Below are 26,119 nucleotides of genomic sequence, written 5' to 3'. Positions count from 1 at the left end.
GACCATCTGTAACTGTTTAATACAAATCTGTTCTGTTCAATTTTGTGTTGTGCTTTTGAATCCCTTATTTTATAAGAGAGACACCTCTGTGATCTCAAGTATAAATAAAGATCAAATGAAAAAATGCTGAGTCAATACATGTGAAAGCAATATAGCTGTTCCCTAGGGTTAGGGTCAATTTACTAGTTATTATAACTGTTAAATTGAGAGTATCCCCCCAGTTTGTTAAAATCTCTCCATCTGGCAGTGAGAATAAAATGAATGTTTTCCTCTCAGTAACCAAAGTTGCCAATCCCTGATGTCAACAAATGTTCAGGGTTGAAGTTAAACACGAAAAACACCATCAGACAGACTGTCACACATTTGTATGCAAACACAACTGTGTCAATGTGCATTATAAAGTCACTCCACTAGAGGGCGCTGTAACTCAAAATATCAAAAGACAGTCAGCACTAAGCTTTCAGATTATTCATATCATGTCGGCATTATTACTAAAATTTGCTTCAATGTTTATGATGCAACAGAAAATAAATAAATAAATAAATAAAATCTCCAGTACTTTAATGTTTGAAGAAGTGAGGCTTTTGAGAAGATTCATTGGTGTTTTCTTAATCAAAACCGAGGATAAAACGTGTATTTCATTATCTAAATTAGAAAATACTCTGAGATTTCCACCCAACATCCTGTCCGGAGAGGCAGACAGACATTACAAGAGTGTCAGAGGGCCGTGTTAATGTTTAAAGCTGAACAATGTTGAAATCTGCCAGGCAGACGTTTCACAGCTGGAGGATTGTCCACACGGAACATTTTCCACTCACATTATTTGCACCAGAGACAGGAGAAAAACTCTGTCCAGGACAAGGAGAATGTCACTCTTTAAATTCCAGCAGAATTTCTCTGACAACAATGTCAATAACGTTAAAAGTGTTAAAGTGGGCTTTAGACACAGTTAAAGGTAAGGATCAGCTATTTCTTAAGGATCCCTACATATAGAAACAGTAGTTCTTCCCACAGCTCCTCTAAAAACCCTACACAAAGCGTGATCAGTCCCCTTGAGCTTGTTTCCTAATGTGACCTCAGTCAGGCCTCCTCAGGTGGTCTAACAGGAAGTTTCATTTGGCTAAGAGGCAGAGCTGTTTGTCAAGTGATTACAAGTCTCTCAGAAGGAAACAACACTTTAAGACCTGCAGTCATTTATTTCACTCTGTTCAAACACTCTTCTTTTTCTGACAAATTCAGTGACAACTCAGCCTTTGAGATCTTTTTTTTTTGGGGGGGGGGGGGGGGGGGTGGTGACTGACAAAAAAGAAATAGTGGGTTATATGCTGTTATACTGTATACGGAGGAAGCATTGGTGTAGTGGTACGTGCATTTTTCATAGGACATTCAGCAAAGAATGCTTTACGTGAAGGAGTTTAAGTATCTCAGGGTCTTGTTCAGGAGTGAGGGTGAAAGGGAGCGTGAGATTGACCGGCCGATTGGCGCAGCGTCAGCAGAACTGTGGGTGTTGTGCCAGACCATTGAGGTGAAGAGGGAGCTGAACCGACAGGTAAAACTCTCTATTTATCACTCAATCTTCCTCCCAACCCTCATCTAAGGTCATGAACTCTGAGTAATGACCAAAAGAATGAGATCGCAGATACAAGAAGCTGAAATGAGTTCTCTCCGGAGGATGTCTGGGCTCAGCCTTGGAGACAAGGTGAGAAGTTCAGACATCTGAAAAAGATCTCGAAGTACAGCCGCCGCTCCTTTACAGTGACAGAGGCCAGTTGAGGTGGTTCGGGCAGGCCTCCCTTTGGAGGTATTCTGGGCATGTCCAGCTAGGAGGAGACCTCTTGAAAGATCCAGAATGTGCTTGAGTTGTACAATGACAATAAAAATGATTCTGATTCTGAGAGATTAAATTTCCTGTCTGGTCTGGGAACACCTCGGGATCCCCCAGGAGGAATTTGAAAGTGATGATGAGGAGAGGGATGTCTGGGTTGACTTGATGAATGGATGGATGGATAATTCTAGGCAATAACAAGAGGAGTTTGATTCCTGTGTTGGACATCCCATTCTTCCACTAATGAGAATACTCTGACTGCTCAAAGATTGGCAGCGAGGTCGCCCAGATTTAGGTGCAAGGCTTCAGGAGCTCAGCCCCAGAAGTGGAACGATGGTTAGCAAAATGGTTTTACGGACAGAGACAAACATACTTGTCCAACAAGCTGGCAGATAAGTTTCCTGTAAGACGTTGATGAATTAACTGCAAAAATAATAAACAGAGTGGTGTCACAGATGGAGAAGTGGCCATGTAAACTGGTGACTTTCAGCTGAGTCCATGGCTGTTTATATATATTTTGTTGTTAAATGCATATTTGATTAATGACACTAGTGAATACTTTCTCTGTTCAATAGCTGCTGTAACAATGGCACATACATATGCAGTAGAGTAGAAGGTCACCAGTGAATACAGTCACTACTTAAACCAATACACTGGGAGCAACACATCTGTTTGCAGAAGAAAATGTTGAAGAAACAAAGTGCAGGTGTTGTTGTCTGACCAATGGCCATCAGTCTGAACTGATCGGATGTTACTGGGTTCTGATCCCAAATTAACATTATAGTAACCTTCTCGAGTGTCTCCGTGTTTGTAGTTTACATCCCACAGATCAGGTATTTGTACTTGACCTGAGTCTGGTGTGCCCTCTAGTGGTGTCCTCCAGTAACATGCTACATCTGTAGCCAAGTATGTTAACAAGAGAGCTAATCTGGGCAGACCTAGTCTATGTCCAGCCTTAAGAGAGCCCATTTACTGGCCATCTCGAGGCCAAGCCATTTTTGTGGCAGGCTTGGTCAGCAGTCTTTATGTGTCATTTTAGTATCAGCACACCTTTCTATGAACTTTGACAGAAGGTACAAGGTGTGAGCCCTATCTGACGAATTCCCCCAAACCAAGTAGAGTCTATACAAGGCGAGCTGTTACCTCATTACAGAAAAGCACTATATGACTTCACTTCTCAAAGGATGATGGACACTCCTCAACAGCAAAGTAATAAAGAAAAACCTCCCATGCTAATAAAACATTCAGTTCCTCTCTCTCGTGCTTCCCTGCTTCCTCTGGAATTTGATGGGATCCATTAATTTAAATTGTGTACAAATTTCCTGCCAAATAAGCAAGTCACAGCTTGCTCCTCTGCTTCTCAGCATCTCTGTCTGTTGGTATCTCTTATGTAATCTGAAAAGGCACACCATGCAAACTGCCAATTTAGCCGGTGGATAGCTCATTAGCATTGTTAGCATGCAGCTTTTTTTCAAATTAGACACCATGAAAATAGAAACAAGGGTTTTATAAACTGTAAAATTACACTCAGTGCACTAATTATTCATGTTTGGCTTGATTTTGAAGCTCTTGCAGGTGCTGGTTTCAGGGCGTTCGTATAATTAGGAACACAAGTTGGAACATATAACCTCCCTGCTGTAAATACTGAAATTTTATGTTATTTTTCCCCAGCAAAGTGTTCCCATTCTATTAATTTAGGCTTTTTATATGAAAATAATGTCAAAACAAAGTATTGCATAAGAGAAACAATGGCACTCATTTTCAGGGAATTATAATTTATGACTTTTGGTTCTAATTTAAGGACATGCATGGGCTGGAAAATGGTGACGCTCAGGCAGACATTTTGAAAGCAAGTTGGAAGGACGGGACTGCAAATGTGCAGATGATGAAAATTCTGACCCTGGGGAGGATGTTTGAACAGAGCTGAACATCTTAAAGGGACAGTCTAGCAGTTGGGATGAATTGTGATGTAGCAGATGAGTCCAAAGAGCCATGATGGAGAAGTAGCTGGTCTATTTACTCTGATCTTAAGTTAGTAAAATCAAAACAGACAGGGATCATGTGGTTAAAAATGACATCATCAAATCAAACCCAGCCACCTAAAAAGAAGAAGAAGCTCTGTGAAAATAAGGACAAAAGCCACAACAGCTAAAGGACAAACATCTCTAGAGAAGTAAAGCAGAGTTTTGTGGTGAGCCACACAGTGCTGGGAGCAGAACAGTAGAGGAAAAGTAATACAGCTTCTGACTTAGCAAATAACATCTGTGTTGCCTCAGCTCCCACAAAGACCCAAAGGGTTTGAAAAAACAAACAGCACAACAACTGAGAGCTCTGTTGAATCATACATGTAAGTCATAAACAAAACTAGACCATGTGAAACTTCTAGCTGGAGAGGTTCCCAGAAGTCATCAAATATGCTGTCTTAATTCCTCTGTGCCTGAAGTTTTTTTTCCTTCTTTTGTCTTACACCAATGCAATTTCTAATATTTCAGTAAGATGTTAAATAGGAATAGGTGATAATATGGTAACATGAAATACTGGGATATTAAAAAATAGCCACGGTATTGCTTTAATCAAGGTCATGAAGATGGTGCTGTGTGATGAATGGATGTTTATAATAAATTCCTGCAGAACAGAGGTTTTCAGTCTTTTTTTGCCCAAGGCACACCTAATATCAAGCCAAAATTTCAAGACACACCAAAACCATATCTAAACAAAATAGCCTCTTAAATGTTACAGTAAATCCAGGCAGGCCACAGTATCAAGCGCTGCCATATAACTGAGGTCAACTGATCTGGCAAGCCCTCATCAGCTGACAGCAAGCTCATTCATTCATTTAGCACACTATTACCAAATCACACCCATGCTGCCATATTTAAACTGCTCTTGCTCTATGCTTTGCTGCTCCTTCTGCCTTTTTACAACCCTCCTCCACCCCAGCTCCTCCTTTATTCTGCCTCTGACTTTATGAGTGTCACTCTGGTGTCATGATGTCTGCTCTGCTTTGTTGTTGTTGGGTTTTTTGCTGCTTCTCTTCCTGCCCCAGGCTTTTCCTGTAGGCACAGGAAAGGCAGGAGCATGTGGTGTTCCTGCTTGATGCTTTACATGTCAGATCGTGGAAGGGACAGGGGCACATCAAACCAGTCACATGTATGAAAGCAATGAGTTCAAATGTATAACTGCTAATAAAGATATCAATATATAACCATGCTTCAAGTGTGTTTCTAGACAAAGTGGTCCTGACTGAGCTTAAGTTATTGTTATAGTTGTAGTAATTGTTTATGGTTGTACATATTCCTACAGCACACCAAGACTTGGCTCAAGATACACCAGTGTGCTTTGCCACACCATTTGAGAACCACTGGTCTAGAATGTGTCCTTTTCCATTAGCAGCACCACTGACTGTGTGAAGATGCTTTGAAAAAGATGACAGAACTCCTGTTAGTGATGCCAGGCTAATCTGGCTCTGGTCCTCTCTGAAGTCAAACTGATGAACGTCGACTGATGGTTGTAATGTGATCCACGGCATCACCAGTTTGAAAACACTTTATTTCTAAATATTTGGTTGTTTTGAGCAAATTTAAAGATGTTTAAGTGATTTACCATAAAAAAGTGGTTAAAAATATTGACGAATGATAATTTGATGTCTTTTTTTTGTGCATGTACATTTTTGCCTCAAAGGTGTCCAGAGGGTGTCTTATTTTAAATCGTACATTACATAAAAAGTACTGATGGAATCTGATCAATTTTGTTGCTTATTTTGACATATCCAAGACTTTCATCACCACCAAAGCCCAATCCCCCTATTGTTTATAATATGGAAAATCATTTTTTGTCTTTTGTCTTTTTTTTTTTTTTTTTGGAAAAAAAATGAAATATTTCAAATAATTAAACTGGCATTTGAAAGGTTAAAATCCTAAAAATGATTTAATGTTTCATAGTTTTGAGAAAGTTTGAAGCTGTTTTTGTGATTTATGAAAAAAAGTGGAAAAAAATATTGATGTTTGATGATTTTATGATTTTTTGAGTGTACATTTTTGCCTTGAAGGTGTTCAGAGGGTGCCTAATTTTAAATCTGACATAACATTAAAAATACTGATAGAATCAAATTGATTTTGTTGCTAATCTTTGACATACAGTATCAAAGATTATAATCACCACTGAAGCCTGATCCCTCAACTATTTATTATGATTTTTTTTATCCCTTTTGTGTTGTAAAATATGAAATATTTCAAAAAATTAAATTGGCCTTTAAAGGGTTAAAATCCTGAAAACAATGTAATTTTTTGTATTTCTGACCAAGTTTATTTTTTTTTAAATTATTTATGGAAAAAAAGGTAGAAAAAAATATTGGCGTATGATGAATTAATATCAGTTTTTTGTGCGTGTACATATTTGCCTCAAAGGTGTCCAAAGGGTACTAAATTTGAAGAGGGCACATGGATCTACTTCCGTATGTATTTTTCAAAGGTCATAAATGAGCCTGTAGTAGTTCAAGCGTTGCCTTTTTAAACTGTGAATTAACCCAAAATTTCAGTGGTCCCTTAAATTGCTCATTGTATCCTCAAGAGTATCTCCTTCAGTCCAACCAGCTGTAACAAGAACCACTTGCTGACCTCTGTGTATTTTATGAGTGAACCCAAATTAAAGGGGACATTGATGACAAACACTGAATGCTACTTTAAAGAGCAACTTTTCCTCCACATGCGAGCCATACATCAAGGCGTCTGCTGGATTTTGACACTTTTTATGGGAATGGCAGTATAAAGGCCTGACTCCTGCGTAAACACAAAGCCAGACACATCTCAAAACACGGCCTGCTGCCAGAGGAACTGTGTAAACAGTGTCAAACCACCCCCATATCCAAATGAACGTCTGTGCTTTGTGGCACTGCTGCATATATCTGCTCTGGCTAAACAACACTAAACAAAGGGTTGAATTACCTGCCTGTTTAACAGCTGCCAAGCTATGGAAAATGAGCAGACTACAAAAAGGTATGTTTTTAATCTAACAAAGACGTGTCAGCAGAATTATTTCACTAAACGTGCTGTTTAAGGAACATTTTCTCTGCAAAACACATTTTTAGTAGAACAGAATGGGGGCAGGCTGGAAATATGTGGGAGAGAAGGACAGATGTTGGTCATAGGTCACGTTCAGACCTAAAATCCACATACTCTGAAACTGTACTAGATACATCCCACACGTGCAGCACATGTTGCTCAAGCGCTACGTTTCTGCCCACGTCTCCATACTTTCATCCACTCCAGGGGTGTGACTCAGCAGTCAAATGCCACTTCACACGGGGTAAAACTGATTCAGCCTCCACCAGACAGGGGGAGTCCAACGTTAGTCCCTGAATCTCCAGGAAACAAAGATAATTAGCTAAACTTTTCCAGTCTAATGTGGTGAGCAGATCAGAGCGCTGAGGTCATCGTCTCAGAGAGGGGGGCTTCTTCTTTCCCCACTCTCTCCTGATCCCTCCCCCCATGCACGTGTGAATCCTTTTCGGTTTTCACCATCCAAACCCAAAGAGCATTAAAAAGCATACCCAAATGAGCTGAAATATGATCTTGACTCAATGTTTTTCTTAAACAAACAAAACATTTTGTGAAGGCGGAGGAAGATTAGTGAGTAACTGAGAAAGAAACAAACACAATGGAGCTCTTGAGTTTAGAGATGCTGTATTATTTCTGGCAGGCTTTAGTTTGATGACACAACAAAGCTCCTGTAATTCAAGAAGCACAGAAAGAGTTAAGATGTTTGAATGAATAAAAACATGTCCAGTTATCCCAGAGAGGCACATATCCTAACAAAAGGCATCTCAGAGGAAAAACTCTTTCAATATTAGGAGTGGGAAGAAGGATTTTTTCCTTTGTGAAGGCCCACTAGTGTTTGTCTTTTAAACCGCAAGTCAAGCATTAGTTCCATAGAGGACATGAGCTATAGTGTGGGGACAAAGGCATCATAATCCAAAGTACACAGTAGCATTGGTGGTCCCCAAACTGGTCCATTTTTCTCTGAAAATGTTGGGTTATGATTGAAAATTTTAAGAAATGTATGCCACAGTTTGTCATTTAGGAGGTGGTGGTGGCGCTTGGCACTAAACCAGTTGAGAATCACTGCTCTGGGGGGGCAGAGACCGGGAATCTCTCCTGTGACCTTTGCAATGAGGACTATAGGCCTTGTAAAAGGGTGCCTGCTCTACCCACTGAGCTAAACTGACATTCTGGAGTGCCTTTAAAGGAAAAAAATGTGATAAAGTTCCATCTAGGTCGTCCTCTCGGTGGACAAAACGTGACAAAGTGCCCTCTGGAGTACTGATCAAGTGGTGAAAGCCCTAAGTCCAGCACGGGTCCAGTTTTTGCAAACCCACATGCATCTGCACCTGTAAAGCCAAAACCCGACCTGTTACCTACAATTATACCCATGTAACCCTTGAGCCCTATTTCTATACCCTTTTTTGTCTCGCCTGGACATATTGCCTTAAAAAACTTGTAAAACATTAACCCTGTGTTATACAGTCAAGCTCTAAATGCCCTTCTTTTTTACAGGACAGCCTGGGCTTTAACAATATGTGTGCTGCAGTAACGTCACTTGAGTTATGGGACTATAAACACAAAATAAAAAACTCAAAGATTAAAGATTAAGACTTTTTGCACAAACTTGTTCTCCCATCTCTTGGGGACCTAAAAATAAAAAAAAATCATTCTGTGGCAAAATGTCTTCAAGATAGTACATAAAAAGTCTCTGTGCTGTTTTCAGTATTGGGAGTTATGCGTTACTCTATTACTTTTTATGGTAACTAGTAGTTTCTTTCCAAAATCATTAACCCCGTAACAATTACTGAGAATTTAAATCACATGTTACTCGTTACTTTTACAGCCGACAACTCGTAGATGAAGGTTAGAAAACATCCAGTTCGGCGGATGATGTGACATGACCGTGAGTACATCAGCATCCTGTGAGAGAATAGAGCCTCTATGGACGCACACAAACAAACACACACAATGAAGCATGCACACACATCATGGCTGAGCACGATGTCTTGGAAACACCAGCATTACTTTTCCCTCCTTGGGATAAAGGACAAAAAAGAACAGGGAAGTAAACTTTTCCACCACCAAGAACAGTTATTTCAACCTTACGAAGTACTGAGTTCAACACACGCTACAGCTAAGCTAGTTTCTATAGAGCCGGACGCTATGAACACCGCTAACCCAGGTACAGCTCGCGTTAGCCTGACAGACCAAGAGGAGCCACTCCATGTAAGCAACTATGGCAGGATTTTACATCACCGCCAGTTGCACAGTGTCACCAAGGCAGCACTAATGGACTAATAGCAAGGTATGTTGTTATAGACTGTTGATATAAGCTGTAGAGTCCGCTGCCTTCAGAGAAAGAATAAAAAAAAAAATGAGACAAGAGAGGACCGTGATGCAGAAAAAAATTTAGAGAGCAGCTGGGACTGAATCTGTACACTGTCAATAGAGTACATCTATTTTAGACTTCTTAAACAGTGTGCAAATGCTTTAACAGTGTCAAAAGTTGAGAAACATTTCTACCGAGTTCTATTATTTCACCACCTTCAAATATAATAATAATGGCTACAACGGCTAGAATGTTAAATGCATGTTATATGAGAGTTATGTCCTCTCAAAAACACAAATGAATGTGATGTTAACAATAAAGAGGATTGAAGCAAAAAAGTAATGTTTGAGTTACTTTTCAAAGTAACTAGTTACTTTTGCAAAGCAGTAACTCAGTTACTTTTTGCCAGCAGTAACTAGTAACTATAACTAGTTACTATTTTTCAGTAACTTGCCCAACACTGGCTGTTTTGTAGTGGCTGTTTTTGAGCCATTATACAAAGTAGTTCCTGTACGCAATGACACAGAGGGTCACATCACATGCTCTCTGTCTCTCTTTCTCTCCATTATGAGCCAATCAGATCGCTCCTCCAAGATCTATGTGTAAAGGCATGTGCAGCTTGACAATGTATGATGTGAAGACGGAACAGCCTGCCATTGGTTGTCAGCCTGTTACAAAGCATTATGGGATACCCCAGCCAGCATGTCCATGTAAGCCCCATACTGGTTATAGGTGGGCTGCAAATATGGGTCCCATGTGGCTTTGTCTGCCAGTTTAATGGTGGCCCCACCATGTGGACTCCAAGTTGGATGTACCTGGGATCTCTAGAATCGGGTCTACTGTATATGGATCCCTTATAAATTGTCCTGATAGGTCCCCTCCAAACCCCAGGTTGATCACACTTGAAGTCCACATATGCAATCACAGGTGGGGCCCCCATGGAACCCACAGAAAGACCTATATGGGACCCATATTTGCAGCCCACCTATAACCCATATGGGGCCCACATGGACATGCTGGCTAGGACAATATGGCAGTTTGCATTCAAAGGTAGCAGCAGAAACAATCCAAAATAGATTAAAAAATGGATAAAAAGACATTAAATCTGGCATTTACTGGTGTGGATTTAACCTATAAATACTCAGGAAAGTCACGCAAGTTCCAGGCTCTCTATAAAGCTTCAATATGGCCTACAATGGATAGCATCATTAGAATGGCACAAACGCTAGCTTCAAGAGGGTAAAAAAGAAAGAGTCTATGATTTATTGTTAAAAAGTAAGTCAACTTTTAATAACTTGTTTCTCTCCTTGTCATATACAACAATGTTGGTCTAATCTGTGATTAAACACAATGTACCTATACGTACAGTCAGTTACCTTCAATTAAAGTGCCTCATTTTTGGCTGCTGCGCAATGTCCGAACAACAAGTGCAGTTCTGCCAGTTCTTGATATTCACATGCTTGTGCACATTACACACTCTCATAAGTAGAGGTAAATAAGCCTACTGTGGCACCTCTATTCTCTCACACATGTAAATACACCCCTACAAATGCATGCACATGAATCATGTGCATCTGTTAAAACAGACAAAACTAAAGAGTAAAACTCAAAACTTGTAACAGTGCACAAGCACACAAGCACTTTGAGAGTAATATCCTCAAGCTCCTACAACACACTGGCCAAACAACAAGTCCACATATGAGCAAATAAAGAGGTAACAGAGGAATAATGTGCCCAAAATATCCTTAAAGCATCAAGGGATGCGGGCTACCCATGCCCAATCTGGTGCAAAACTCTACCTTGAAGCAGACAAATGATAAAATGCCCTCTAGGGCGCACTTACCTGCTGAAAAAACATGATAAGATCCCTGTATTTTGTCCTCTCAGTGGATGGAACCTGATAAAGTACCCCTGGAGGACTCCTGCACAATTGTGGAGAAAATGCATTTAAATGCTGTTAAGTTCTTGGTATAAGTTTAGTTTTATAAAACAAAATTGCTTAATGTCAACTATGGGTGTAAATCACCTGTTTTATCATGATACACTATGATATCTGTATTTTGGACAATATGATATTTACTGATATCATTGCGGCAATAACATTTTGATTCGATTTGAAATAGGGGCCAATGATCAATATCAGGTGATTTTGTGCACAAATTTCACATAGTTAAAGAAAAAAGCAGTTTCTGAAATGTATTTACTGACAGGTCACTGTATTTAATAAAAACTCCTAAAACTCTCAAATAACCAAAGTCCTGCATTTCAAAACATTTTTTAATGAAAAAAATAAGGAGACCTGATTACCTTAAAATTAGGAACATATGTGGACATTTTTATGTTTTAAGTACCAAACATTTTAATTTATTCATGTCCTCAGATCACTCTTAAGTACCCATGTGGACTTTTTCTGCAACCCTTTATACTCATAATCAAAAATTTTGGCCTGTTATCCCATTTTAGACCTAGACCTTTAGACCTAGATATTGACACACGTGGACTTGAACAGAGATTCTGGTGGACTGATGGATTGTTACACTCCTGGTGTCACCTTGGGCTTCAAGCTATTTTACTCTAAATGTATGACAACTTTTTGAGCACTGGTGCCCCATCACATACAGCAGGTGCCCGACAAACACCACAAGTCTGCCACTGGATTGTAGTGCCAAATATTTAAGCCGTTCCTTTTATCCATTCAAAGTGAATGTGCAGTACATCCCTAAGGAGCAGCAACAAAGCAGACCTAACCTTGCCCTTTATGTGCAAAATGAAGAGTGCTGAGCTGCAGAAAATCTTCAAACAGCAGAAGTGTCAAACGGTGTCAGCAGACTTTGTTAAGAGGAACCCCGACTGATGAAGGTTAGATATATTATCTGTCTCTTTGACATTCTCTTTCAGGGCATGAATCCAGGGCTTTCTGCATGTGGACGCTTTGAAGAAGATAGGCCAGTGAGACACAGGTAGGCTTGGAGGTAAAATATGTTGTGCCACAGGAGATGGATTGCCTTAATCTAAGGCCTGACTGCAAGTCACTTCATAGTTTGTTATTTAGAACCAACGGTTCCCAAAGTGAACTTAGTGTATAAATGTAAAAAGGGTATGAAAGGGTTATACGACACAGATATAACTTAAATGTGTGATAATAGTGTTTTATAAAAATGATCTATTTTGCAACCAACTGTAAAAATGCTAATGCATCATACTGATGAAAGATGAAGGAGGCATAGCAGCCAATCCAAACATGTAAGGTCTGCATAATGAAGAGCGTGGCTTCACTCCAAACTCATTCCTGCAAAAATTATCTTGGAAACAGCAGTTCAAAGGTTGTATTCCCTAAAAAAGAACAATGAAGGATTTTTTTTCTGTTCTAAAAGCATAAAACAGTTTAGTTTAACTGACAATCATCCGTTGAGCGAGTAAAGATTGACATTTAAAGATGCTCTGAATCTGATTTACCTGAATCATCTATGATAAGAGAAAACTGGCTGAGGCTCTCTCTATTTTGTAACTTAACAAGTCGGTACAAGACAAGGAAGGTGTACTCCATGAATTATTGGCAAGGAAACTCAACACATCATCAATGCCCCAGAGGTGAACAAAACACAAAAGATGACAAGACACACACACACACACAGAGTTATAGATCACTGCAGGCAGAGTCCAGGCAGGCCAACACTCCCTACTTGTACCAACTTCAGCCCGACATGGCTGAATAAATATGTCTTTGAAGAGCTGTCATTACTCACCTATCAGCTATTTGTAACATTACCTGCTGAGCTTCTCCATCACTCAGCTCTCAGGCTTCTGTATACATTAAAGTGGAGTCTGCAGAGGCATGCAGCAGGCATGTTGCAAAGAAACTGTTGTTTCAGGAGTCAAGGGAGGTTGAGGTGTTCACTTTTGCACAACTGCTGCTTGGAATGGCCTCCTTTTTTTCTAAAAAGATGGTTTCCCTTTTGAATTTTACCAAATCAGATAAGTAGTAATGGCTACACAATAAACCAGCTTGGGCTTAAATTTGCATCCATTTATTATTTTGTCCTGATAATCCTCAGTTGTGTGGTGACAGTATAATTCAATAGATTACCCACAATGCCCAGTGAGAGCCAGCAGACTGGAAATCATCACCAACTTGATGTTGCATACTTTTACAGCCCGCAAACATGGCAGCAGACATAAATATAACAGTGCCCTGAGCCAAGAGGAAGAAAGAAAGACAAGCTTGTGCAATTATGACAACAATGTGAATGCTATTAAAATGTCTCATGGGAGACATACTGTAAAATCTGGATCATAGGTGGCACTTGTGTATAAGCCAGAATGCCACCTAAAATACAGTAGTCAAGAAGCTCTCAGCCTGTGGTGATTGTTAAGATGATAATTGGCAGGGGACTCTAGCCCCATTATTTTCTATGAACAAACCCAAGGCACTTTACACCACTGCTGTATTCAGAATGAGAATCAGCTTTTTTGGCCAAGTATGCCTACACAAGGAATTTGACTCCGCTTAGCTTTGCTAACATTGAACAAGATTTAAACATTAATTACAAAAAAAATAAATAAATAAATAACTGACGAAGTATAAATTGCGATTAAAATATGTACAATCTTTTCTAGGTATTATTTCTAGAATATACAAGTCCATGAGCACTGGTAAAATTGGAAAAGGGCACAAGGATGCTGATTAGATATGATCAAAGTATAAAACATGCAAGGATGTAGGCAGATTTACATGAGGGAGATAAGATAATTTAGGATAGTTGATTAGTGCAATGTACATATGAGATGAGGCTTTTTACCACAGCATTTGAGCTACAGTGAATAGATTAATTATTTGCAGCATTTGAGTATGTTAAATTCAGTTAAAGTTGTTATTAGTATGAAAGGTAGATGTATTAGTGCAATATGCAGAGGAATTGAGTTATTTTACCAGAGAGCCTTCTTGCAGTTTGAGTTACAATGAATGAATAAGTTACTTCACTTTTTTATTATAGTAGGTAGATAAAAGTAGTTATAAGAACAGTGAGAAGATTAATTTGTGCAAAGAGAGACAAAAACATTAAGTAGGGCTAAGATGCTTGCTGAATGAAGTTATATTTTCTGACACTCTGTGACTGTTGAGTGGTCATCAGAGTGACTCTGTGAATGTTAAGTGGTCATCAGAGTGACTCTGTGAATGTTGAGTGGTCATCAGAGGGACTCTGTGACTGTTGAGTGGTCATCAGAGTTACTGTGACTGTTAAGTGGTCATCAGAATGACTTTGTGACTGTTGAGCGGTCATCAGAATGACTCTGTGACTGTTGAGTGATCAGAGTGACTCTGTGACTGTTGAGTGGTCATCAGAGTGACTCTGTGACTGTTGAGTGGTCATCAGAGGGACTCTGTGACTGTTGAGTGGTCATCAGAGTTACTGTGACTGTTAAGTGGTCATCAGAATGACTTTGTGACTGTTGAGTGGTCATCAGAATGACTCTGTGACTGTTGAGTGATCAGAATGACTCTGTGACTGTTGAGTGGTCATCAGAATGACTCTGTGACTGTTGAGTGATCAGAATGACTCTGTGACTGTTGAGTGATCAGAATGACTCTGTGACTGTTGAGTGGTCATCAGAATGACTCTGTGACTGTTGAGTGATCAGAATGTCTCTGTGACTGTTGAGTGGTCATCAGAATGACTCTGTGACTGTTGAGTGATCAGAATGTCTCTGTGACTGTTGAGTGGTCATCAGAATGACTCTGTGACTGTTGAGTGGTCATCAGAGTGACTTTGTGTCTGTTAAACCTTCATCAGAGTGACAGCCTGCAGGAAGAAACTGTTTCTGTGTAATGTTTTTTTTTGCATGCACTGCCCTGTAAAGCCTACAAGAGCTTCAACTTGGATGGGAGGAGCTTCAACTGTTTTTACGACCAAAAGCGTTGGGAAGAAACATGCAGGAAAGGAGCTGCAGGGTGGACTTGAACCCAGACTTAAATAAACCTTTGGTCATCCGTATCCTGATTTTGATTTAAAGTATTAAAATTCAAACTGATTTTCAAGTTTTGTTTTGTTTTTTCATTTAAAATAAAAAATAAAAAATAACAAGATGACAAGATGTAAACTAGCCTCCCTTTTTTGCACTGGCAGTATTTTAGTTTCACAAGGGTGTCTCTGTAACTGTTCATTGTGAAACGCTCCATAAAGATTTCCTAAAAACCACGGCTGCTTTTCTTCCTGAAGGAATTCTTCATCGTTCCCCTTGACTCATAGACCTCCGAGTGATAAATTACTCTGCTACATTCCAGTTTGAGCCGGAGGAGACCCCCACTCACCAGACACATAGGGGTGGTTTACCCATCTGTAGAAGCGACTGGAATATGAGGGCCATTACTCCCCCCACCCCCCCACCCCGACTGTGGAAAGAAAAGCCTCACATGCTAATAAAAGTGTGACATCACCAGAGTACACGTATTTGCTAAAACCCTATGATTATCCCAGAGTTGCAGGCTGTAAATTTCTCATAAAAAGACTCAGGTTTCTTTCATTTAACTTCAAGTTCTCTTTCTTGGTTTTACATAATAGACAAACTTACAATCAGAAGCAACAATCAAGCTTACGTTGGTATCTTTTATCCAGTCTATGAGAGTTTTCTTCAAATATTTACACTTTTAAAGATGATGAAGTTCTTTTGACCTCAACTTTGGTGCACTGAAAGGAGAGATGGCTTTATTACCAAAGCTCAGTGAGGTCTGGATGTTTTCCGCCTCCGTATGCAGAATTGTTCCCCAGCTTGTGGTTACAGAGGCTTGGATGAAAGCTCCTCCTGCTATTACACCAAATACTTCTAATTGGACTGATCTTCTGTGCATGGTTGGGTAAAAAATGGAGGAAAAAGGTCCAAGCTGCTCACATTACTGTGATGGAATGGGTTATTGTGTAAAAGAAGGCAGGTTTCTCTGTTTAAAGGTGGTTGGCAGTCTGTACATGTAGGTGGGGAAAGAGCTTTTTTCATTTTATATACACAATTAAGAAATTATAATCATGTCTTCATCAAAGTACAGTGGGCTAGCTAGAGTTTTTCTCATGCAAGTTACACTAGAGTGGATGATCTCATGAATTTAGAAGACCAAGTGGATGGAAGATATCAAAAAGTCAAAACAGAAGAGTGGAAGAGAAGAAAAAAGTTGTAAGAGTAACTTTGGAATACCAAAAACAAGTAGCAATTTCGCATTGACTTCTCACTACCTTAGAAGAGCCATGACCCTTTGAAAATACTGGATTTACAGTTAATTAATTGGTCTGGTTTTCACATTTCACTCTCTGGAACATTTCAGGCAGACTGCCTCTGAAAATCATCTTACAGCTCAGAGCAGGAGACTCTCTTTCTCAAAAATGATGTTATTGCTCTACTGACTGGCTTTTTTTAAAACATAATTTGTATTGAATTTTCTGAGGATAAACAGAGAGGACATAGTTGCCATTTTTCTGTGTTACATCCTGGAGAGTTGAAAAACTGAGAAGTGACTGCAATGTTCAATGATAGATTAAAAAAAGATAGAAAATTAAAAAAAAAAATATAGAGAGAAATTTACTGCTGCCATCCATACAATGAATAAACATATACACTATATTGCCAAACATATTCACTCACCATCCAAATAATTGAAATCAGGTGTTCCAATCACTTCCATGTCCACAGGTGTATGAAATCAAGCACCTAGGCATGCAGACTGTTTCTGCAAACATTTGTGAAAGAATCTGAGTCTCTCTCAGGAGCTCAGTGAATTCCAGCGTGGTACTGTGCTAGGATGCCACCAGTGCAACAAGTCAAGTGATGAAATTTCCTCGCTCCTAAATATTCCACAGTCAACTGTCAATGGTATTAATGACGGAGTGGGGTCAGCGGATGCTGAGGCGCATAGTGCGCAGAGCTTGCCACCTTTCTGCAGAGTCAATCGCTACAGACCTCCAAACTTCCTGTGGCCTTCAGATTAGCTCAAGAACACTGTAGAGAGCCTCATGGCACGGGCTTCCATGGTCGAGCAGCTGCATCCAAGCCAGACATCGCCAAGTGCAATGCAAAACGTTGGATGCAGTGGTGTAAAGCACGCCGCCACTGGACCTTAGTTCCAGTGAAAGGAACTCTGAATGCTACAGAATACCAAGAGATTTTGGACAATTCCATGCTCCTAACTTTGTGGGAACAGTTTGGGGATGGCCCCTTCCTGTTCCAACATGACTGTGCACCAGTGCACAAAGCAAGGTCCATAAAGACATGGATGAGACAGTTTGGTGTGGATGAACTTGACTGGACTGCACAGAGTCCTAACCTCAACCCAATAGAACACCTTTGGGATGGATAAGGGCGGAGACTGAGAGCCAGGCCTTCTCGTCCAACATCAGTGTGTTACCTCACAAATGCGATTCCGGAATAATGGTCAAAAATTCCCATAAACACACTCCCAAACTTTGTGGAAAGCCTTCCCAGAAGAGTTGAAGCTGTTATAACTGTAAAGAGTGGACTGATGTCATATTAAACCCTATGGATTAAGAATAGGATGTCAATTTACATGCAGTCAAGGCAGGTGAGCGAATACTTTTGGCAATATAGTGTACCTCTTACAGCTGCCTGCATCACCTACTCACTGAGCCTTCACACCACCTCAAAAGAAGCAGACTATCCAGGAAAACGGACCAGAGTTCGTTCAAAGTGGACCAAACAGCTCTGGTGTGAATGCCAGCAAAGAAATGTCTCTATAACTTTGTATAAGACTGTGTCTGGAGGATAAATGCTTTTTGATATGATACATTTTCGAACCAGGAGAAAATAACAGAAGTGCTCTTTAGGGATTTTTAAACTTGATTGTAGTGGTTGAAATGTTATATGTACACTATTTTGGTAAAAGTCCCCAACCACACGTACCCCATTATCATGGCACTAACAAATATGCTAGGATGGAGACCTGGACAAAAATCTAGATTTTGAGTGAGAGGGGTCAGGAATGAAACACAAGCACCCTGACCTATTTGCCCATGGATTCTCCACCACACTCTGATAGTGTTATATATGACAGGAGTTATTCCTAATATCCCTAGATTTCTTCTGTCTATCCCCTATGACCAAGCTCCACAGCAAAGAAGGTAAAGCAGACCATGATTCTAGATAGGGCTTCGAGCTGAGGTGCGCATGAAACCATTCCCAGAGGAAGTGGGCATGCTCTCACCCAGCTACAACTTGCTTTTGACACTGTTCAGCAGAATTATTATGATTTAAACTTGTGTTGAATGTTGCTAAAACTAAGATCATCCTGCTCTAAAATGCTAAATCTAAGCCTCCAAACCTGCCTTCAATTTTAACTCCTCAGGGTATTCAGAGTTTGTTTTAAGCAAGGGATATGTTGGTATTTTGATTGATGAATCTTTCTCTCTTTTACTCCCCAAATTCAGCATCTGGTTAAAAGGCTGAAACTGAAGTTGGGATTTTTTTATTTCTGAATTAATCCTGCATGTCTTTTGAATCCAAAAAGAGACTGCCACTTTTATGTCAATGCTGGACTATGGTTACATTTTGTACATGCATGCTTTGTCTAAGAGTTTACAGGTTCTGGATCTGGTTATCATGGAGCTCTGAGGTTCATCACTAACTTTAAATCCCTCACTCATCACTGTTTGTTGTATGACAGTGTGGGATGGTCTTCTGTGTATACACGTATACTAAAACACTGGCGTCTTCTCATCTACACGGCTATTCACAGTCTTCTTCCTTCCTACCTTCTGTCCTTCATCAGTCAAAGGAGCATATGGACTTATAATCTCTGATCTCAGATCTTTTCTGTCCCAAAGGTTAGAACTGAACTATGAAAAAAGGCATTTAAATCTGCTGCTCTCTTTCCCGGAATGATTTAAATAAATTCAAAATCAAACTCAATGAACTGATCTCATCAGGCACTTTAAAGAGAAAGTTGAAAGACTTGGAGGCAGACACATCTGGCTGTAGATGCTTCTGGTAAATATTTGCTGCTTAAATTGTTATCGTGTGCTTTGAAAAACTGTTTGCTGCTGCTGTCTTGGCCAAGACACTCTTCAAAAGGAGATTTTGATACTTGATGAGGTTTTTCCTAGTCAACTAAAGGTTTAATAAGAAACAAAAATTTAAAAAAATTGGCCAAAAGAAATTTCATCGAGCATGACTTTTGACTGCCAAGGGATGTGCCAACATATGTCAAGCTTAATTCTACTTGCCACCTACCGCCACCCTCTCCTCCAGCCCCAGTTTGTGGCACGTGGGACCCAGTGCTGAACTTATAGTGCCAACATGTCTACATAATATACATTTATGTACATTTCAAGTGCTGGTAGTCTGAGTTGATTACATAAAGCTGAAATAAATAATGTTGACCAGCAAGTAGAGTAGTGTAATATTGCACAACACTTTATCGCAAATATGGGGCTGACAGTCAAGTTTTTTTCTTCTCTATTTTTCCAGATTAGTTTGTTATTGTGAGTAAAGTCTAGAAACATCTGATTAAGGGGCCTTAAACTGTGTAACGTTTTCATTTCTATCTCTGCTGCTGTCAGAGTCAGCAGACAGTAGCAGATGCTCAACTTGACACACCAGATAGACTTTCATTAATCCACTGCTTGGGATGTATTTCTCATTCCTCTGGGCAACTGACTGTGCAAAGTGTTAGGAAAGGGTAGGACCTTTCAAAAATACCTTTAGACCTGGCACAAAAGTTTCAGAACAGAGCTTTGCAAGATAGATCTGCCTGATGACAGATGTAGAAACAATCCATTGGCTTTGCAAAGTACACAAACACTGAGCTGCCACCACAACAATGGCGGCCACAAATCAGCTTCAGGATTTGTCTATAACTTGAGCTATAGTGGCCAGAAACGGTTTATCGTTTGTGATTTCACTGCTCAACAAAGCATGGTAATACTGTACTGAAATAAGTAATTCAGAAACCTGCTAGTTAAGCTTTTATTCACGTTGATGCCTGGGAGGTGCTAACTTTGGACCCTCTCTCGTCTTAATGCCATCCAAGTGGTCTGACACTTAGCTCACCTCACGCTCGTCATCACTGCCAACACACAAAAAAAAGGGCCAACCTCTTTGCTTCCACATTTATTGCCTGGTTCAGCCAACATGGCACATACCTGACAAAATTCTCCTAATGCTTCCTCTTATGCTTCTCTTTTTTCAATCTTAATATTTCACTGTGGATGAAGAGACTGTAAGAAGAAAGGAGCCTCTCTTTTAGTGTAAAAAGGAAATCTGAAGATGTGCTCTGTTGCAACATGAACATACCGACTACCCTGTCAGTCCTTTCACTTACACTATTGTTTTAACTCCCACGCGGCTAATATATTAACACCTGGGGGGACACAGTATGTGTCAGATATGGCTGAAAACTATGAACTCAAGCATTTCTTCATTTTTTTCTCGTCAACTCTGAGCCCCCATCACCCATCAGCACACATACAGCAAACAACCGAGCGCCCTGCCAGTTTCCAATCAGTTTGACAGGCGTGCTGAAAGCCCTGAGGACACGCAAAGTGCTCTAAGCCTATATAAAGCCTGAGCTGCACACACAAACATGCAAGTTGAGTCCTGCTCCATGTGAAAGGCTTTTATTATGCTGGTTTGGATGGGAAAGTAAGGCTTGGCACTTTCTGATTTAACTATAGATATATCATTGAGAGGATGGACTTGGAGGTCATAAAATAAACACTATGATTAATATTCCAAGATCATCAAATCCGGATCTAATTTCATGGAACCGCAGCCGTTAGTTTCCAAAAGACTTCATCATGAGTGATCACATGATCTTGGAAAGATCTGGTACTCAAACCAACAATTACAAATCCTGAGCAGCTGTCAAGATTCAACGCTCTAAGCCAAGTGTTGGGCCTGCTGGCCAATGGAAATGTGTCATTCAACCATGATAGGATGGTTTTATACGCTGTTTAATTTTTTATGGTTTTTATGCCTTAAGGGTTTTCATCCTTATTATTACAACCAAACTGTGTCAACAGATATAAGTACGGTGTAAGTCTGCTTTATGAGGCTGTGTGTCTGAAACTAGCATGCTGTGCTACACAGTATGCCCACAACGATCATGCTGACATTGAGTTATAGATAATCTGACACACTTTAGCTTCTTAACCCCTGAAAGCCTGTTGTACCATATTTGATACATACTTTTATGATACCTCTATCTAATCAATATGATCATAAATAAAATTTAAAAAAAACTTCTGAATACAATTTGATAAACGATAAAAATGTCCTTAATTGGATTATCAGTTACCAAAAACACCTAAGGTATCAAATTATATACATATAAATGTTAAATGTTATGGAAATTTAAATGTTTTTGGATTTCATTAGAAAGTGAAATAAACATTTCAGTTCCAAAAAATTTGAATTTTCTGGCTACAATTTGTGTTTTCAGGCTTTAAAGGGTTAATTTAGTAAGGCAGAATATTAACTCTGATTCCTGTGCTATTTTTTATGCTATTTTATCTCTCCTGGACTTGTTGTCTTAAAAAGCATGTACAATATTAACTCTGTGGTGCACAGTCAAGCTCTAAACACCCCTTCTTTCAGGACAGCCTGGGCTTTAAGAACATGAGTGCTGCGGTAATGTCACTTTAATTTTAGAAAAGTTATGGGACTCTAAAGACAAATAAAACCAAACTAAATGGATATTAAAACTGATATATTTTTATATTTAATGTACAGTTAACAATAATGATTAAGACTTTTTTGCAAGAACTTGTTCTACCATCTTGTGGGAACCAAAAAGTAAAAAAAAAAAAATCATTCTGTGACAAAAAATCTTCAGAATATTCAAATTTTTACAAAACATTTCCTAGTGCTCTTTTGTGTTGGCTGTTGTTGAGCCATTGTTCAAAGCAGCTCCCATCTGCAGTGACACAGAGGGACACGTCACAGGTTTTCTGTCTCTCTTTCTCTCCGTTAGGAGCTATTCAGGCCGTCATACCATGATCTGTGCAGTTAAGCATGACATGATGACAGAACAGCCTGCCATTGGTTGTCAGCCTAACACAAAGCATTGTGGGATACAATTTGGTGGTAATCATTTAAAGCTAGCTGCAGAAATTATTGAAAATGGATTGAAAAATGGATAAAAAGACATTCAGTATTGGAGTTACAGATGTAGACTTAATCTTAAGATAACCTGGAAAGTCAACCAAGTTCCAGGCTTGCAATATAAAGTTCGGTAAGGGATCAAAAAGCAGGGATAGCGTCATTGGAATGGCCCAATGGCTAGCTACAAGAGAAAAGAAATGAGAGGCTACACTTTCTGGTTCAAAAGTTATGTAACTTTTAGTAACTCTGTGACTCTTCTTGTTGTATACAGAAACATCGGTCTCAGAAGGTTAACAACTGCAATACTGGGGCAACGTGTTATGGCTGTTGATGACTGGGTGCATGATGGCTCAATAATGGCTGCACCATGGCTTGATCTTCATTTCAGCATGCATGTCAACTAGTCAGAACTTTCAAACTGCCTGCTTTAACATCATGCCTCATGCAGGATTCCAGACGTGAAGGTTTGCCTTTACCAAAAGCTGCACATGACAGTGTCAAACAGAGAATCATATTTTTCTTGTCTTAGCAGAGAGGTATTCCTACGTTTATGGAATATTTCAAAAGCAAGATAAAAACAGTACAGCTACACTCCTGATTTTTGATTTTCAAAGTAAAAGCCCAGTTTGGCATTTACATGGAGAAACCTGCCTCATTTATACAGAATGCTTTTGCTCTGTATTTTTCCCAACTCAATTATACAATAATCAAGTCACTGGAAAGGAAATTTATTGAGGTGGGACTTGTAAAAAAACAGGGTTGAGGCCTCAAACATGCAGCACAGATGTAACTGGTTTGAAAGCTGTGATGGCACAAGCCAGAGCTGAAACGTACTACAGCAGTCATGCAGCCCTCAGCACTCAGTCTGAAACATCCATGTTCTTTTGCGTATCTGGGGTCGGGTCACTGTTGCAGCAAGTCAACCCAGGTGTGCCTCTCCTCGACAACGTTTTCCAGTTACTCCTGAGGGATTCCGAAATGTTCTCAGGCCAGATGGGATCACTCCAGCAAGTTCTAGGTCTGTCTCTTCCCACATGCCCTGAAGACCTCCACAGGAAGGTGCTCTGGAGGCATCCTGACCAGATGCCCGAACCACCTCAACTGGCTCCTTTCTGCATGAAAGAGTAACGGCTTTACTTTCAGATCCTTCTGGATGTCTGAGCTCCAAACCCTGTCTCCAAGGCTGAGCCCAGACACCCTCCTGAGAAATTTTATATTGACCACTTGATCCTGCAACCACAATCTCTCAGTCATTACCCAGAGTTCATGACCATAGGTGAGGGTTGGGACATAGGTAAACGTGTCTAATTTTGTTCTTATCTTTACGCCAGAGGGACAAGTTGCGTTATGGTCCTGTGCAACATCCAGATATAATTTAACTTTATATGAAGGTAAAATGTGAATAAAAACAGCATTGCAAGGCTGTAATGTACTACCATTGAGCTGCAAGGCTCGACTTACAGATGTTGTTCTCCAGGTTTAATAAAACATGTTTGTTTGGGACAGACTGCAGCAAATATCACATCATCATGACTTTAATGACTTTTCCACTGAAATAAAATATGTGATGCAGAAATGATTATTCCTCCTGATCATGAATCACTTTGCAGTTGTAATGTCTGACAAATTAATCATCAAATTGTTTTTCCATATCCCTGCAGCACGAGTGTGTCAGCATAAAAAGTATTTGTCCTTGAGTAGTTCTCCTTCAGGTGCTGCTGAGGGATTCTGGTGAGAGTCAGTTTCAATGCTGTATGGGCTAATCTGTCTATTTCTGATTACAGTTTAACATACACATTTTCAAACCAAGCTGCTATTCCATACCTTCATACACACTCCATTAATATGAAGAAATGTCTTTGTTTTCTCTTTGACTCCAAATATTCTGAGTCTTTGCTAAAAGTATACACATCTTTTTCTGTAATATTACATGAAATGTTTGCATTATGAAGATAAAGATATCCTCATAACCAATAAAAATGGCTTCTCAAGAATGTTGTGTCTGAGTAAATCATAGTGCAGGTGTTGCAGTGGTTACAATTCCATCACTTGCCATCATTTGAACTTAGTTACTACTTTGATTGTGGAAATGTATTGATATAACGTGTTTTCATGAGTTTCCACTGGGACTGGTACTATGACTTACTTGCCCTCTTGACTGGTTCAACCAGTGCATTATTGCCAGTCTGCACAGTGCTGTCCTCGTGGAAAGTGGATTCGTAGCAAGCTTTGCTAAAGTACTTGTGTTTCAGGATTTTTGGAATGCATTACAGCAAGAGATAAACCTCATAGGCTTCTACTCTTATCAGGTACATTTACCATTTTATTTTGCATGTTATAAATTTTAGCAAGTGTGCACGATGCTGACCCTGTGTGCATGTTCAGAGCTTATTGTTGCTGTGAGAGACCTAGTACTCTTCTGTTACTAGAATTAATGGCATGATGGTGCTGAAAGTGAACATGTGTACCTGGTCCATCACACAACACATGAAAGCCAACACAACTAGTAGTCCATGGATTATATTTTTTCCCAAACAGCGCCTTATTCTCAATGCATGGAGTTCTCAATAGATCATGGCAAATATTACTGTTTATACCATGGTCTTGGTGAATACTCAATTCTGATTGGCTCTGGAAATTCCACTGGTGTCCATTTACTTCTGATATATGGACACCTATGGTACTTCACAAGTAGTTCCGGTCAAAAAAAATCTTTAAACTCCTCCGAATTAATGCGCAGCAGCTGTTGGATGATAGGGGTAACTAACACAAGCTGAGGCGGTTATATTTTCTGAGCAGGGAGTACAGCTTTGCCAGTCTAGGTGCCTGTGGACCAACATCAACCATCAATTAACTGACATAAATATAATGACAGACTCCATGTTTACAACAAGTAACGTAAGGCGGTCTTATCTCCTGATGTATGACTTATACCCAGTCTCACCTTCACACTGAGAGGTGAGTGTCGCAAAAAACTCACTTTCCTCCTGTTCTAACTTCTATAAACTATTATCAGAAGATTTAAATAACACAAACAAAAGAAAATAAGCCGTTATTTCTCTGTGGAGCCAAAGGAAACTTCGCAGGCCTCAATGTCATTCATTAAACCCTGATGACCTTGTTGGGGATTAACCCTTATAGAAGAGACCAAAGATATAACTGACTGGGAAAGTACGACTACCCCTGACAAGTAGAGATCTATGAGGACTGCTCACTGTGAACAACAGTATAATAAAAATGAAAAAAGCCATCTTACTCAGTAGAAAGCATGCACAATTTCATTCAACACATTGTACTATTTATCATGATTATATTAGTAATCTTCTATTTGTCAGTCCCAAAGAGAATGAGCAGCTGGTCTTTCTTTGCCTTGCATGAGTCTTGACTTATGAGGGTACTGCCTGCCTGGCCCTCTTCAGCTCCAAAAAAGCCTTCCTCCTTCTTTGATCAAATATTGTTTCTATTTTAAGTCTGAGGCTGTAACTTCTGCTCCACTTTCTGAAGGTTTTTTTCTGTTATGAGTAAAACATCACAAGGGGATTCTCTTTTGTCAGGAGCAATGTTTCTAAAGGTCAAGATATAGATTTAACATCGTATCGTATTGTTATCTACCACCTCACCCTAGCTCTGCCTCCCCTACCTCTCTTGCTAAGCGTGGGTCTGTTGAGGGTGGCAAGGCTGTTTGGCCATGCTGCAGGGTAGATAAGAAAGAGAACGTCTGTGTTGGCATGGTTGGTGGTAAGAGCAAGCATGGAGGGAGGTGGCCCTGGGACGCTGGAGATCACTGTTCAGCCCTCTGAAGGTGTTGTGGGACCAACTGGACGAAAC

The sequence above is a fragment of the Cheilinus undulatus genome, linkage group 15 (genome assembly GCF_018320785.1).
Source record: "Cheilinus undulatus linkage group 15, ASM1832078v1, whole genome shotgun sequence".
Taxonomy (NCBI): Eukaryota; Metazoa; Chordata; class Actinopteri; order Labriformes; family Labridae; genus Cheilinus; species Cheilinus undulatus.
This window is presented reverse-complemented; position numbering follows the sequence as displayed.